The sequence below is a fragment of the Leptonychotes weddellii genome, chromosome 14, assembly GCF_054177405.1.
Source record: "Leptonychotes weddellii isolate Sample4059 chromosome 14, ASM5417740v2, whole genome shotgun sequence".
Taxonomy (NCBI): domain Eukaryota; kingdom Metazoa; phylum Chordata; class Mammalia; order Carnivora; family Phocidae; genus Leptonychotes; species Leptonychotes weddellii.
In genome coordinates, this window is record NC_138382.1 from 53,726,635 (window position 1) to 53,740,737 (window position 14,103).

At 44.6% G+C, this 14,103-nt stretch overlaps 1 protein-coding gene and 1 long non-coding RNA gene across 3 annotated transcripts in view; one reads left to right on the forward strand and one right to left on the reverse strand.

The window, feature by feature from the left end:
- The window catches only part of PGAP4 (post-GPI attachment to proteins GalNAc transferase 4), a 23,704-nt gene extending 22,066 nt beyond the window's left edge, over positions 1 to 1,638 (reverse strand). The window contains exon 1 of one of the 2 annotated variants that reach the window (XM_031031388.2): positions 1,577 to 1,638. The gene's annotated coding sequence lies outside the window, so the exon portion shown is untranslated. Of the gene's footprint in view, positions 1 to 879; positions 1,133 to 1,576 lie in introns of those variants that run through there. The other variant, XM_081803282.1, reaches the window with a different exon arrangement.
- LOC145717079 (uncharacterized) lies at positions 1,248 to 6,742 on the forward strand. Its single transcript, XR_014140092.1, has 3 exons — positions 1,248 to 1,694; positions 6,109 to 6,195; positions 6,628 to 6,742. It is a non-coding gene; the product is annotated as an uncharacterized LOC145717079 (long non-coding RNA).
- Positions 6,743 to 14,103: the final 7,361 nt, after the last annotated feature.

Here is a 14,103-nt window from a genome sequence, read left to right on the forward strand (position 1 = left end):
GGATGCCAGGGTCACACCCACCCTGCAGGAGCTCTCGCCCCTGGGCACTTAGGGCGCAGTGCGGCACCGACAACGCCCGCGCCCAGAGGCCAGGAGGAGGATGTGACTAGCGCGGGGTGGTCCCCTCCAGTCCTCGCGGAAAGAGAATAGGAGCGGAAGACCACAGTCCCGGATCTAGCGTCAGCTGCTGACCTTGGGCAGTCCCCATCGCGCTCGGGCCTCAGTTTCCCCACCCGTAGGTCGAGGCTAACGGTTCCACTCGCCGCGCTGGCTCCCTTCGGCTGGTCTTTCCGGGAGCTGGGAGGGACGCCTTCCTCTGCCGGGTCGCCCTTCCTCGGTCCCCGGGCTGCGAGGTCGCGCGCAGAAACCCCACGCCGCAGCAGCGCTTTGGCGAGCCCGGCTGGCCGGAGGGGCGGACGCGCGAGGGACCCTCGCCGCGTGCGGGCGGCCATTAGGCAATGCACCCTTTGGCTGTGCGGCCCGGCCAGGCGGGCCAGGAGCAGGGTCTTACCTGGGCTCGCACGCGCCCGGCTCGCACCTTCCTGTCGGCCTCGCGGCGCAGCCGAAGCGAGCGAGGGGTGGAGAGACGCCCTCGCCGCGACACTCATTCATCCCTGCCCTGACACCGGCCCGGGCCGCGCGGGGGACGCCTTTCTGGGGTCCCCGCGGTCCTCCGGCAGGAAGCGGCCGGCACCCCGGGCCGGGCCTCAGCGAAGCTCGCCTGCCCAGAGCGCACGGCCGGGGGCGCAGGCCCTCCGGAGCTACGCCAGCACCCGCTGCGGCTCTCCCCGCGCCAGCGGCGGCCCGGGGAATCCTCGTCCCCGCGCTCCGGCTGCGATGCCAGAGAGGCTGGGCAGATCGCACGCAGCGAAAACCTACCCGGTGGGGGCGGTCAGCTCTGTCCTCCGCGCCCGCCGAGGGCCGCCTCTGGTGTCGCCTAGGCGGGCTGGCTCATCGCCACAGAGGGGCCATCGCCCAACCCCGAGGCCCGGGCGGAGCGGGCGCCGCGCGGTTCGGGTACGCGCCGGAGCCTCACCTCCTCCCGCGGCGCAGCTCCCGCGCCGGGTCCCCTTGCTCCGGCAGGCCATGTGACCTGCGAGCTGCGGAGCGACCGCAGCCCCCAAAACCAGCTTGAGAGAAAAAAAGGACGGCAAAAGGCGCCAACTGATGGGCAGAAAGGGAAAAGCAGGCTCCGGGCTAAGGAAATTGCAATGCTGGAAGGATGAGGTCTCTGCGCTTTTCACAGCCCCAGCCGGCCTGCAAGCGTGTTCTCCGCTGGAGGGAATTGGTTTTGCCCATAATAAAAATAACAGCCGACACCACTTCCGCCCCAAATCCCTACCGCACCCAACCTATACCAGGCGCCTTATGAACGTCACTTCACTCCTGGACGTGACAGATTATCATCCCCAATTTGCAAATGGCGAAAGATTTGAGAAGATAATTGCCAAGTGCAAACCCTTCCTTATTCCAAAAGCCAGAAATGTAAACATTTATTTAAAAAATCAGAAAGGTTTGGTTTAACCAGGTCACCTAGCCAGGCATGGGAGTTAGGTCTGTGGCTCTTTCCACTTACCTGTCAGTCTCCTGGGAGTGGCTTCCGTGGTTCAGTACCCATCCCCAACCCTTCATTTTGGCAGACATTTATTGAAGAATTGTTCTGACGTCGTGCCAACACCACAGATGAGAATGAGGTAAGAATGAGACCGCCTACTTCCAGATTTCTTGTACATGAGAAGGTTAAACATTTTGCACAGAACGTCTAGGAGAGAGAGCTGAGCAAAGGGAGAAGAGACTCATGAGACAGATGTCTGAAAAGTGGCTCTCATTACTAATGAAGGGCTTTCATGCATTGAGAGAGGTCATTTCTGAGCTTCGTCTCTCAGAAATCATTTAGTTAACAGGCCACAGAGGTTTAATAAGAGATCCAAAAATAACTGGGTGAGAGCTGAAGGAGATAACTTAGTGCTCATTGTCAAAGTGCCAAGTATTCACTAAGTATATAATAAATGCTCATTTAAGTGATATGTGACGATGTGATCTGTCATACACTGTACCCTTTATTTTATTCACATATCATGAATGTGAAACTACCTAAAATCTAAGCACTTCTAAAAAGAGCAGTGAGGTCTCAAGTCAATTCAGTCTCCACATGAGAACTGCAGAATATTTTTTCCTCTCGGGTAGGTCATCACTACTCGTTCCAGCATAGGTATGTACATCTGTTCCTGCCTTCAGGGCTGCCCCAAGTCATGCAAGCAGGAAGCATGTTTCTTTTGTGAGAGGAATAGAAGCCGGCATGATATTTCATCATGGGGACGCATAGAGATTTATTCATGTTAATGAAATGACATCTCTCGGGGCGCCTGGGTGGCTCAGTCGTTAGGCGTCTGCCTTCGGCTCAGGTCGTGGTCCCAGGGTCCTGGGATCGAGCCCCGCATTGGGCTCCCTGCTCTGCGGGAAGCCTGCTTCTCCCTCTCCCACTCCCCCTGCTTGTGTTCCCTCTCTTGCTGTGTCTCTCTGTCAAATAAAATAAAAAAAAATGAAATGACATCTCTCAATGCACGAAAGCCCTTCATTAGAAAGCTATTACTTTGGGTCTCGAACGTTCTTTGGTCTTCCAGAATCCTATTTTAAGCAAATACTGTTCTGAATGATGTAACACTGGAGGTGTGAGAAAATGGGCACATTGGTTGAAAACAAGTCCCGAGGAGCCCAGGAAAGCAATGTGGAATGACCCTGGGGAGGAAAAAGGAAAGCCAAAGGAAAATGAAAGCCAGCTAGATTCCACTCTGGCTTCCTAGGGTTTCCACCTCATAGTTTTATTGCCTTTCTTAGTGCTTCTAATTCTGTCAGCTTGCCTTTCTAGGCCAGGGGTTAGCAAACTACAGCTCACTGCCTGATTTTGTGCAGCCCACAAACTAAGAATGTTTTTTATTCTTTTTTTAAAGATTTTATTTATTTATTTGACGGAGAGCACAAGCAGGGGGAGTGGCAGCCAGAGGGAGAGGGAGAAGCAGCTTCCCGGAGGAGCAGGGACCCCGACTTGGGGCTTGATCCCAGGGCCCTGGGATCACGACCCAAGCTGAAGGCTGTCTGTTAACCAACTGAGCCACCCAGGTGCCCCAAGAATGGTTTTTATACTACTGGATGGTTAAAAAATAAAAAGAAGAATATTTTGGTACATGTGAAAATTATATGAAATCCAAATTTCACGTCACTGGTGCACGGTCATTCCTTTACATGTGTCTGTTCCTGCCATAGTGAGTTGAAGAGCTGTGACAGACACCTTATGACTCACAAAACCTCAAATATTTACTGCCTGGTTTGCAGACACCTATTCTAAAAGGTCTATTCACAAGATAAGGCAGTAAAGCCAATAAATGCTTATGTAATTTTTCTTATGTCAGCATAGTTGGTACTAGATATTAAATTCCATTAGAATCTTATATCCATCTACCTGAGCATCCCTCCATCCACCAGGGCATCCATCCATCCTCTATTTTACAGCCAATATTGATAGAAGAATTGTTCTGACATAGTGCCAACACCATGGATAAGAATGAGATAAGAATGAGATGTGTGTCCTGCTCTCAAGGAGTCTGTCATTAGGAATGTCTGGAAGTATAGGAAAGACTGCCTAGGCTGACAGCTGGATCTGGCACAGAGAACAGCTTGGGAAGCTGGTCCCATTTCCTGGACCAGTCCTAGACCTTCTCCTTCCAGATTTCTTCTACATGAGAGGTTAAAAAATGTTTTATTATTGTGATGTTGGCTCTTTAAAATTATATGTGATTGAACTTCATCCAATAGGAAGAGAAGTACACAATGATTTGAGGTGGTTTCATACTCCATTTGTTAAAATCATATGGGAAGTCTCTAATTTCCATGTTGGATGGTAGTTTCAAGGGTGTTTATTATTATTTTATATGATTATCGTTATGCATAGGTAATAATAACTATATTTTTCTAATACAAGAAGAACAGGGAGCCAGTTTTCCAGATTAAAGCCCAAAGTTGAACAGCTATCAAGGGATTTTATGAAAGATAATAAATTGAGGGATTCTAGAGAGAGGTAGGAAGCGTGGTAACATAGGAAAGACTGGGAAAATTCTTGGAAAGACTAGATTCCAAGATTCTGGTTCTCATTTGGTAAACCCCCCTCTTTGTTCCACATTAGCTACCTTCCCTCCCTTGTGGTAGGGAGGGTGTTTTCTCTTTTTTTCTTCTTTTTTTTATAAGACTGGACTTTGGGGTCACAGAGAGAGATTAATCATAATTCTCATTACGTGTCTATGTAAGGACTTCTATCTATTAATGATAATAATAATAATGCAAGAAATGCCCTTGAAATCACCACCCAACATGGAGGGGGCCTGGGTGGCTCAGTTGGTTAAGTGGCCAACTCTTGATTTTGGCTCAGGTCATGATCTCAGGGTCAGGAGATCAAGCCCTGTTATCAGGCTCCGACCTGGGTGTGGAGCCTGCTTGAGATTCTCCATTCTCCCTCTCCCTTTGCCCCTCCCCACTCTCGCTCTTATAAATAAATAAATAAAATCTTAAAAAAAAAAAAAAGAAATCACCACCCAACACAGAAACTAGCACCCTGACAACAGCTTCCATCTGTGTATATGATCTTTACTTGTCCATCCTCTTGCTTGTGTTTAAAAAAAAAATTGTTCAGTGGCACTTAATGAAGACGGTAAGGCATCAAGGGGGGCCATGATGGTAGGTGTACGGACCCTGAAATGGGGTCTTGCAGAAGGGAATTAAACTCAACTCCAAAGATAGCGTGAGCAAGTGGGACTATATAGCCAAGGAACAGGATAGGGATTGGTGTATAGCAAATTACTAAGGGGAAGGAAGCATCAGGTGTAAAGGGTGATTTTGGTTAAAGGTACTTCACAGGATTCTTGCTGAAGATAAGCCGCAGTGATCAGATATCCAGGGCAGGGTTTCCTGCTAAACTGGTGTAGCAGGGTTCTGGTTAACACTGGAATTTACAAGGAAGTGTACAGAAGGGCCTAAGAGGAGATTCAGGAGCCTGACTAAAGTTTGGTCAAGCAAAGAATCTTTGTGAGTTGTGAGGAAAAACTTTTATTTTTTTTTTTAAGGTTTATTTATTTATTTGAGAGAGAGAGTAGAGCAAGTGAGAGAGAACATGAGTAGGGAGGAGCGGGAGAGAGAGAAGCAGGCTCCCCACTGAGCAGGGAGCCAGATGTGCATGGGGCTTGATCCCAGGACCTTGGGATCATGATGAACCAAAGGCAGATGCTTAACTGACGGAGCCACCCAGGCACCCCCATGAGGAGGAAAAACTTTATTGAAACTGTTACTTTACCAAAACACCATAAACATTTCATTAAAGATATGCTGCAGACTGTCCCAAAAAGTGCCTACAACTTACCTGAACACTCTTGGTTTCCTTCTTCATCCACCGTGAATAGGATCTCCAATTGCTCACCACCCTCAACATTGGAAATTGTGTCATGGTAACCTCTAACCATCACCTAATCCTGCGATTCTAACCATTTCACAAAAGAGAAAAAAAATCCAAAGCAGAGACCTTCCGGGGTTAAGTCCCAAAGTAGATATTCTAATCTATTTTTATTGCAGTAAAACTTTGATTAGCCGGAACTAACATTGTGCATCTATAAATAGACTCCTCACTCTGCTCACCTGACTTTGACAGCAGAGCATAGATAAAGACATCATTTCTCATCTGTTAATAGTCTCCTATGCAATCTTAGCCTCTGTAGTCTTTGGCTTCTAAACAAACCTCCAGGGGGCTAACCCAGTGAATTTCTAAAAATATAAACCAGATCAGGTTTCTCTCCGGTTTAAAACACTCCACCAGACCAACAGTTCAAGCTCATTTGCGTGACAGTTAAAGCCATGCATAACGTGGCCTCGGCCAATAGCCCTTGCCCTAGGGGGGATTACCTTTCTGGAAAATGAGCTCCTTGTGGGCATGTAGCAGTCTTGTCATAGACCAGTTGGTTATAATGCGTGTTTTTGGAATGAATGAACGAACGAATGAATGAGTAAGGAGATGAAGGAACCAGTTGTAAGTAGGTCTGGACACTACCTGTGTTATTATCCTTTCAGGTAGCCTCGATCGGGTGGAAGCTATAGTTGATCCTTGATATCTACAAGCAAGAGTTGCTTAATGAAATATAATATGGTATTTTTACTGTGAGTCTTTTTTCAAATTGTGCTCATTTTTACTGTCTGATGTCCAATTTATTTTATTTGAGACCCAGAGTTCATGAGCAATAACTTATCCAAATTTCTAGAGGGATGCCAAACTAACTTTTTATTTGATTGGCATACATTTTTATAAAATTTCCTATTTAAATATAATGTACATATCATCAGCTTTTTTTAAACATGAGATTTTGTTTTCTTCTATTGTTGCTATAAGTATTTAGTTATGATAATGAGAGTTTATGTTTTTTAATGTCAGAGGAATTGTTTTTCTGCTTTTTGAGGAATACCTACATGGTATTACATGGATTGAAAATTAAGTGAATATATTAATGTGGAGATTCTTACAATCTACTTTTTTTAACTCTGTAAGTTTATTTTATTTTATTTTAAAGATTTATTTATTTATTTATTTGTCAGAGAGCGAGAGCGAGCACAAGCAGGGGGAGCAGCAGAGGGAGAAACAGGCTCCCTGCTGAGCAAGGACCCCAGGCTCATGACCTGAGCCAAAGGCAGACGCTTAAATGACTGAGCCACCCAGGCGTCCCAACTCTGTAAGTTTAATCTATAAATCTGTTTTTCTGTTTATAAATCTGATAATTTTATATGTAAATAAGTAATTTTCCTTTTTTAATTAATTGATTTGAAATTACATTTGTATATTTAAATGTATTTGATTTTCTTACATGTTTTAGTTATCTCACCATAAACTCAACACTTTTTTTAAGCAAAAGCTTACTAAGTATTTAAACAACTTTTGAACATCTAATACATTTCTGTATAGAATACCTCTAAAATCTTGTAACATTCAAAGCAATTTCTACAATCAAATTCTCCTATGTCTTTCAACCTAAAATTATAAGACTGACTGCCAGATTCTCTTAAACATTGTAAACAAACACAGCTTTTCCTGAATTAAATGAAAGTATTAATACTATGTGCTTTTAAAAAAAAATTTTTTTTTACTTATTTATTTGAGAGAGAGAGAGCACAGAGGGAGAGGGAGAGGGAGAAGCAGACTCCCCGCTGAGCAGAGAGCGCAGAGAGCCGGATGCAGGCTCCATCCCAGGATCCTGCGATCAGGACCTGATGGCAGACGCTTAACCAACTGAGCCACCCCAGGCGCCCCAATACTATGTGCTTAATTCAATTCATTTGCTCTTAATTATAAATCTTCCCAGGATTGAAAAGCCACACACCTAACTAAGGAGAGTTGTTGTTTTAGCTTCTCACGGAAGTTGAAGATACTGGGTCAAAACCCCAGGAATAGGAATCAGATGCATATATGCCAAGCAGTCTGTTACAGTCACGATGCCACTCTGTATACTGGGGATTCGCTCACCCATGCCTTTTAGGAACAGTTTTGTTTGCCGTGTTTGCATTAGTAACTAACTTCCATCACCTGATTGTATTAAGACTCTTTGAGGCAGTCCTAGCAATTTACATTCCTCTCATTTTTAAAATTTTTTATTGTTATGTTAATCACCATACATTACATCATTAGTTTTTGAACCTCTCATTTTTATTTTTTTAAGAGAGAGAGCTGGGTGGGGATGGGGGGAGGAGCAGAGGGAGAAGGAGAAAGAGAATCCTAAGCCGGCTCCATGCCCAGCGTGGAGCCCAATGTGGGGCTGGATCTCACCACCCTGAGATCATGATCTGAGTCAAAATCAAGAGTCGTATGCTTAAACAACTGTGCCACCCAGGCGCCCCATCCTCTTGTATTTTTGTCAAGCTCTTGGCTGCAACTCCACAGTGATTTCTTTCTTTTTTTTTTTCCAGAGGGAGAGAGAGGGAAGGGGAAGGGGAGGGGCAGAGGGAGAGAAAGAATCTCAAGCAGGCTCCACACCCGGCACGGAGCTCAAAGTGGAGCTTAACCTCACAACCCTGAGATCATGACCTGAGCTGAAACCAGGAGTCAGATGTTTAACCAACTGAGCCACCCAGGCACTCCGACCCCACAGTGATTCTAAAAATAGGTTATATCTAATTGATATAGTTTCTATTTTAAAGTTTACTTATTTTATAAATAGTTTATGCTCATGTGAAAAATGTACAAATACAGTCAAATAAAAAGAAAATCAAAATTTCCTGAAAGTAAAAATCAAAATCTAATCCAAATTCATATCTTTATGTGTTCCCATCTCTCTTATTCTGTGGGGTGTGTGTGTGTGTGTGTGTGTGTGTGTGTGTGTAACAGGACACTTTTGGATGTTTGAGGTCAGCGGTGACCGCACTGCAATTTCCCACCATTGTGTATTTGCATTCATTGCAATGCTGAGGCTTTTATTTTGGAACTAGAGAACATTTGGGTCGGAGGCAGGGTGAACAAAGAGAAAGAAAAACTAAAGGGAACAGGATGGCGTGTGTCTCATCCTACCCGCTGAACGGGAAGAGACTCCGATTAGAGTCAGAAATAGAACAGACCGTTTGTAGTGAAGTCAGGTCTCTACCATTTCCCTCATCACTTTTCACATTTAATGGGGGCATATAAACAACTCCAGTTGGGAAATCAGTCCCCAAAACGACCAGGGGATACTTCCACCAGGACTGTTTCTGCTTTGGGGAGGGGTGAGACATACCATATTTGGACATACATATAAAGTGATGATATTTTACATTCATTCAATCCTCCGACCAATTCTTTGAGTGCTATATTCGTTTCCTACTGCTGTTGCAAAACAGCACAAATGGATTCTCTTATAATTCTGAAGGTCAGAAGTCTGTTTTATGGACTAAAATCAAGATGTCAGCAGGGCTGGTTCTTTCTGGAGGCTTTAAGGAAGAGTCTGCTTCCTGATCTATTCCAGGTTCTAGCGGCTGACCACATTCTTGGTTCATGGCCCTGTATCTCATCACCTTTTTTTCCCCTTCTTCTATCAGCCCATCATTTTCTTCCTCCTTTAACTTTCCTGCCTCCCTCTTATTTATTTTTTTTTTAAGATTTTATTCATTTCTTTATTTGAGAGAGAGAATGACAGAGAGAGAGAGAGAGCACATGAGATGGGGGAGGGTCAGAGGCAGAAGCAGACTCCCTGCCGAGCAGGGAGCCCGATGCGGGACTCGATCCTGGGACTCCAGGATCATGACCTGAGCCGAAGGCAGTCGCTTAACCAACTGAGCCACCCAGGCGCCCCCTGCCTCCCTCTTATTAAGGATCCTTGTGATCACTTTCAGGGCTCACCTGGGTAATCCAGGATAATCTCCCTGTTCTGGTCCATTGGGGCTGCTATAACAGAATGCCACAGACTGGTGGCTTATAAACAACAAACGTTTCTTTCTGACAGTTCTGGAGGCTGGAAAGGCCAGCACCATGGTGCTGGCAAGTTTGGTGTGTGGTGAGGACCAGCTTCCTCGTTGATGGCTGTTTTCTCATTGAAACCTCAATGCTAGAGGGACAGGCCAGCTCCCTGGGGTCTCTTTGATAAGCGCACTAATCCCAATCACAAGGGTTCTTTTTTTTTTTTTAAAGATTTTATTTATTCATTTATTTGAGAGAGTGAGAGAGAGAGAGAGAGAGAGAGCACATGAGAGGGGGGAGGGTCAGAGGGAGAAGCAGACTCCCTGCCGAGCAGGGAGCCCGATGCGGGACTCGATCCGGGGACTCCAGGATCACGACCTGAGCCGAAGGCAGTCGCTTAACCAACTGAGCCACCCAGGCGCCCCCAATCACAAGGGTTCTGCCCTCATGACCTAACCACCTCCCAAAGGCCCCACCTCCTACTGCCATCACCTTGGGGGTTAGGATTTCAACATATGAATTTTGGGGGCACACAAACATTCAGACCTCCCCATCTCAAGATCCTTAAGTTAATTACATCTTTGCAATATAAAATAACATAATTACAGGTTCCAGAGTTAGGATGTAGACATCAAAAACCATGATTCAGCCTACTACAAGTGTCTACTATTTGCCAGGCACTACTGCTTAAGTTCCAGAGAGATAGTAGTGATTAAAATAAGAAAGCTCTGAGCCTGAACAGAGTTGGAGCTTAATGAATAGGTGGGAAAAGTGATCAGACCATGCAAATCTTATAAACCATAGCCACATGATTACATTTTATTCCAAGTGCAATGGGAAGCCAGGAGGTGGCATTATTCAGTTTGTGTTTTTAAGAGATCACTCTAGGGGCACCTGGGTGGCTGTCAGTTAAGCATCCCACTCTTGATTTTGGCTCAGGTGATGATGTCAGGGTCGTGAGATCAAGCTCCATTTCGGGCTCTGGGCTGAGCATGGAGCCTGCTTAAGATTCTCTCTCTCCCTCTCTGTCTGCCCCCCCCCACCTGTGTGTGCACACTCTCTCTTTCTCTTAAAAAAAATAAAGAAATAAAAATAAAAGTTCACTCTAATTGCTATAAAGTGAATGAAAGTTACTGGAAGGGTCCCCTTCACTATCTACCCTTTATGGCCAGCTGAGTGCTTAGGGCCCTCTAACATTTAGGGGTTGGGTGGTGGTGGAGGAAATAAGCAAGTGAGCCTGAAAAGAATGAGTCTGTGAAACAGGAAGAAAATCAGGACACTGTGATGGTATCATAGAAACCAAGCACACGTTCTTCAAGAAGGCATTCATCAGTTGTGTCAAAGTGTTAGAAATGAGGACACAACATGGATGAGCAGCTAGACTGGAGTCTATTGAGATGCTGAGGTTTCTCAGTGGAGTGTTGGGGGCAGAAGCCAGACTGGATAAGGTTAAAGAGCAAATGGAATAAAGGCAAGGGAGGAGTGGGTGAGGAGGTAAGAACAACTGAATGTTGGAGAATGGAAAGCAGCTGGAGGGAGGGGAGAGTGGAGATGGGCTGGCTGTAGGTTCTGCTCTGGTTCCAACCAAGACACTTTTCTAGTCCTACTGCTGGCTCCCTCCATCGAGAACAATCCTGGAGGAAGCAAGAAATGGAGAAATGCCTGTGGTGGGATGGGAGGCTGTTTTTACCTGGTGTGTGAACAGGAGAGTGTGTGTCTCATCCTACCCGCTGAACGGGGAAGAAACTCTGATTAGAGTCAGAAATAGAACAGACCATTTGTAGTGAAGTCAGGTCTCTACCATTTCCCTCATCACTTTTCACTAATGGGGGCATATAAACAAGGGGGGGGTGGAGTGAGGACTTTGAACTGGGCACAGGAGGTGGCCAGGCATTGTGGTGGGAGGGTGAAGTAGGAGAAGAGCTGTGGGACTCTGTCCTTGCTTCTCTCATCGCTTTGAGACAACCTGCCTTGTGCCTCCACCTGCGGTGACTGAGAGCGCAGGCCCAGATGTCTCTATCACACAGTAGGGCCGGAGTCTTATGTGTATAAGGAGTTGAGGAAATAGATGGGATTGACTCACTCTGGGCAATAACTTTCCCACCCTTCCCTTCCCGAACTCCAGGACTGGTGAGCAACATTTTTGGAAGTATCTCTCCCAAATGCTCTTCTCCCTGGGAAAAATTGGAGTCTTGACCTGAGAAATTATTTTGAAAAGTGAGTGTGATTAACTTAGATTTTTTTTTTTTTTTTTTTTTTTTGGTGTCTGGGCTCTCCACTTCAGGCCTCATTCATCATAACCAGGAGCTGACATGAGGGCTGGCCTTCCCCCTAGTATATTGCCTGATATGTGCACAGGGAAAAATAAGCCCACTGGCCAAAATAACACGACATATGAGAAGAAGAACTATTTCAAAATAAAGACAATATACTAGGTTATAAATTCCATCAAAAGGTAATAGAACAGGGCGCCTGGGTGGCTCAGTCGTTAAGCGTCTGCCTTCGGCTCATGAGGGTCATGATCCCAGGGTCCTGGGATCGAGTCCCACATCGGGCTTCCCTCTCTGCAGGAAGCCTGCTTCTCCCTCTCCCACTCCCCCTGCTTGTGTTCCTGCTCTCGCTATGTCTCTCTCTGTTAAATAAATAAATAAAATCTTTAAAAAAAAAAAAAGGTAATAGAACAAATAGACAAGTAATTTTAAAGTAGCTAAAATAAACATACTAAAAGAGATAAGAGAAGATGTTAATAATATCAAACAAGAAAAAGAAAATGTAAAAAAAAAGAGAATTAGGGAGAAATATTAGGTACAAAAAGATAGGTGAAATAGCAGAATGGATAAAGCCGAGGAAGACCAGATTGAAGAGTTTTCCAGAAAGAAATAAGAAAGGACAATATAAAAGAGAAGCTGAAAGATAACAGAGGTTAGAAGTAAGAGTTCCAGAAAGACAGAGGGAAAAAAACAAGAGAGGAGAAAATATTGAGAAAATAAAAGGTAAATTTTTTTTAAAGATAAACTTTTGAAATTAAAAAAAAAGATGAAAAAGCATATCAGAGAGAAGAGGTAAATAAAACCCCACAATATGATACATTTTAGGGACATTTAAGAAGAATACGGAAGGCAAAGAGAAATTATAAAAGCTTATAAGGATGAACAGATCATATACAAAGGGACAAATACCAGATTGCCATTAGATTTCTCAACGGCAATCATGGAAGCAATCAACAATACAGTAGGATTTTCAAATGATTAAAGGAAGAAAAGTTAGAATCCCGAATTTTATATCCAACGACCTATTGTTCAGATACCTGAGCATGACAAAACTCTTCTCAAGTACAGGCGGTCCTCCCTTCGCACAAAAGTGAAGGGCCAGAATGTTTGTGCAAGTGGAAGCCACACGGAACCAAATTTAATAATCAGAAAATTTATGGTTGTTTCATGACCTTAAACATTTTTGCCAAGGGGCACCTGGGTGGCTCAGTCAGTTAAGCGTCTGCCTTTGGCTCAGGTCATGATCCCAGAGTCCTGGGATTGAGCCCTGCATTGGGCTCCCTGCTCAGTGGGGAACCTGCTTCTCCCTCTCCCTCTGCCTGCCACTCCCCCTGCTTGTGCTCTCTCTGTCAAATAAATAAATAAAATCTTTAAAAAAAATATGCCAAAACTTTAAAAACTGTTGGAAATGTATGGGGAAATGAAAAACACAGTCAAACTAATATTTATTTAGTGCATTGTAATTTAAATCTTAGAAACATTGAGAATTAAATATTTTATTTCTTTGTAAAGAAAGTATCGAAAGTAGTTTGATTAGTGCTTACCTTTTTCTTTTCTTCATATAAATTATAATATAAAGGAGTCCATCTATCTTCAACTCTCTATCGGCCACTTTGGGATTTTCTGTCGTCCCTTGAATAAATTCTTGATGGTGTTGCCTTTGAGAAAGGTTTTCCTCATCAACAAATACTATGGGATGATCATCATAACCATCTGGGGGTCCTGATTTCCTGATTCTGACCTTAAACAAAACTTAAGTTTTCTTCATGTCCTCATAGCATGACCATACAGCTTCCTAGCAAGTCAGCCACAGAGTGAGTATATGCAATGAAATGGAATGTAAGTTTCCAGTAACCAATCATAACAGAAAACGATGTACTCCTTCATGCTTCATAAACTGAGCTGTTAACTACTGAGAGCTGAACTTCTCAACCACCTTCCCTAGGAAGTCTCCCTGTTCTGGAACAATCTGTTTCTTGCTCAATAAAAGAGTCCTATTAAGTAAAGTTCTCTGAATGTTCTTTTGGCAGAAGCAATGAGTGGGATGGGGGGAACACCATGTGCTTGAGTGTGAAGTTCTTGTTGAGGCCCTCGTTTTGTTTGGGGAGGTTTGCTGTCCAGCCCAATGAAGGCCTTGAGCAATGTGTTTCTCAGGACTCACCTGTGACTCCTTGAAGCTGTTAAATTAATTAAACGAGGAGGCCGCTAGGAGGATGTGGCTCTCATGCTGTGGGTGGCCTACTTAAGCAAACCAAAATCTGAGCCTGTAAATGCCCCAAGCTTATGGAAATCAAAAAGCTAAGGGCAACTGATCACAAACAGCCAACTAGGCTTTAAGCCACAGCCAGTCAGTAATTTCCTTACTTTGCTTACGCCTTTTCTCTA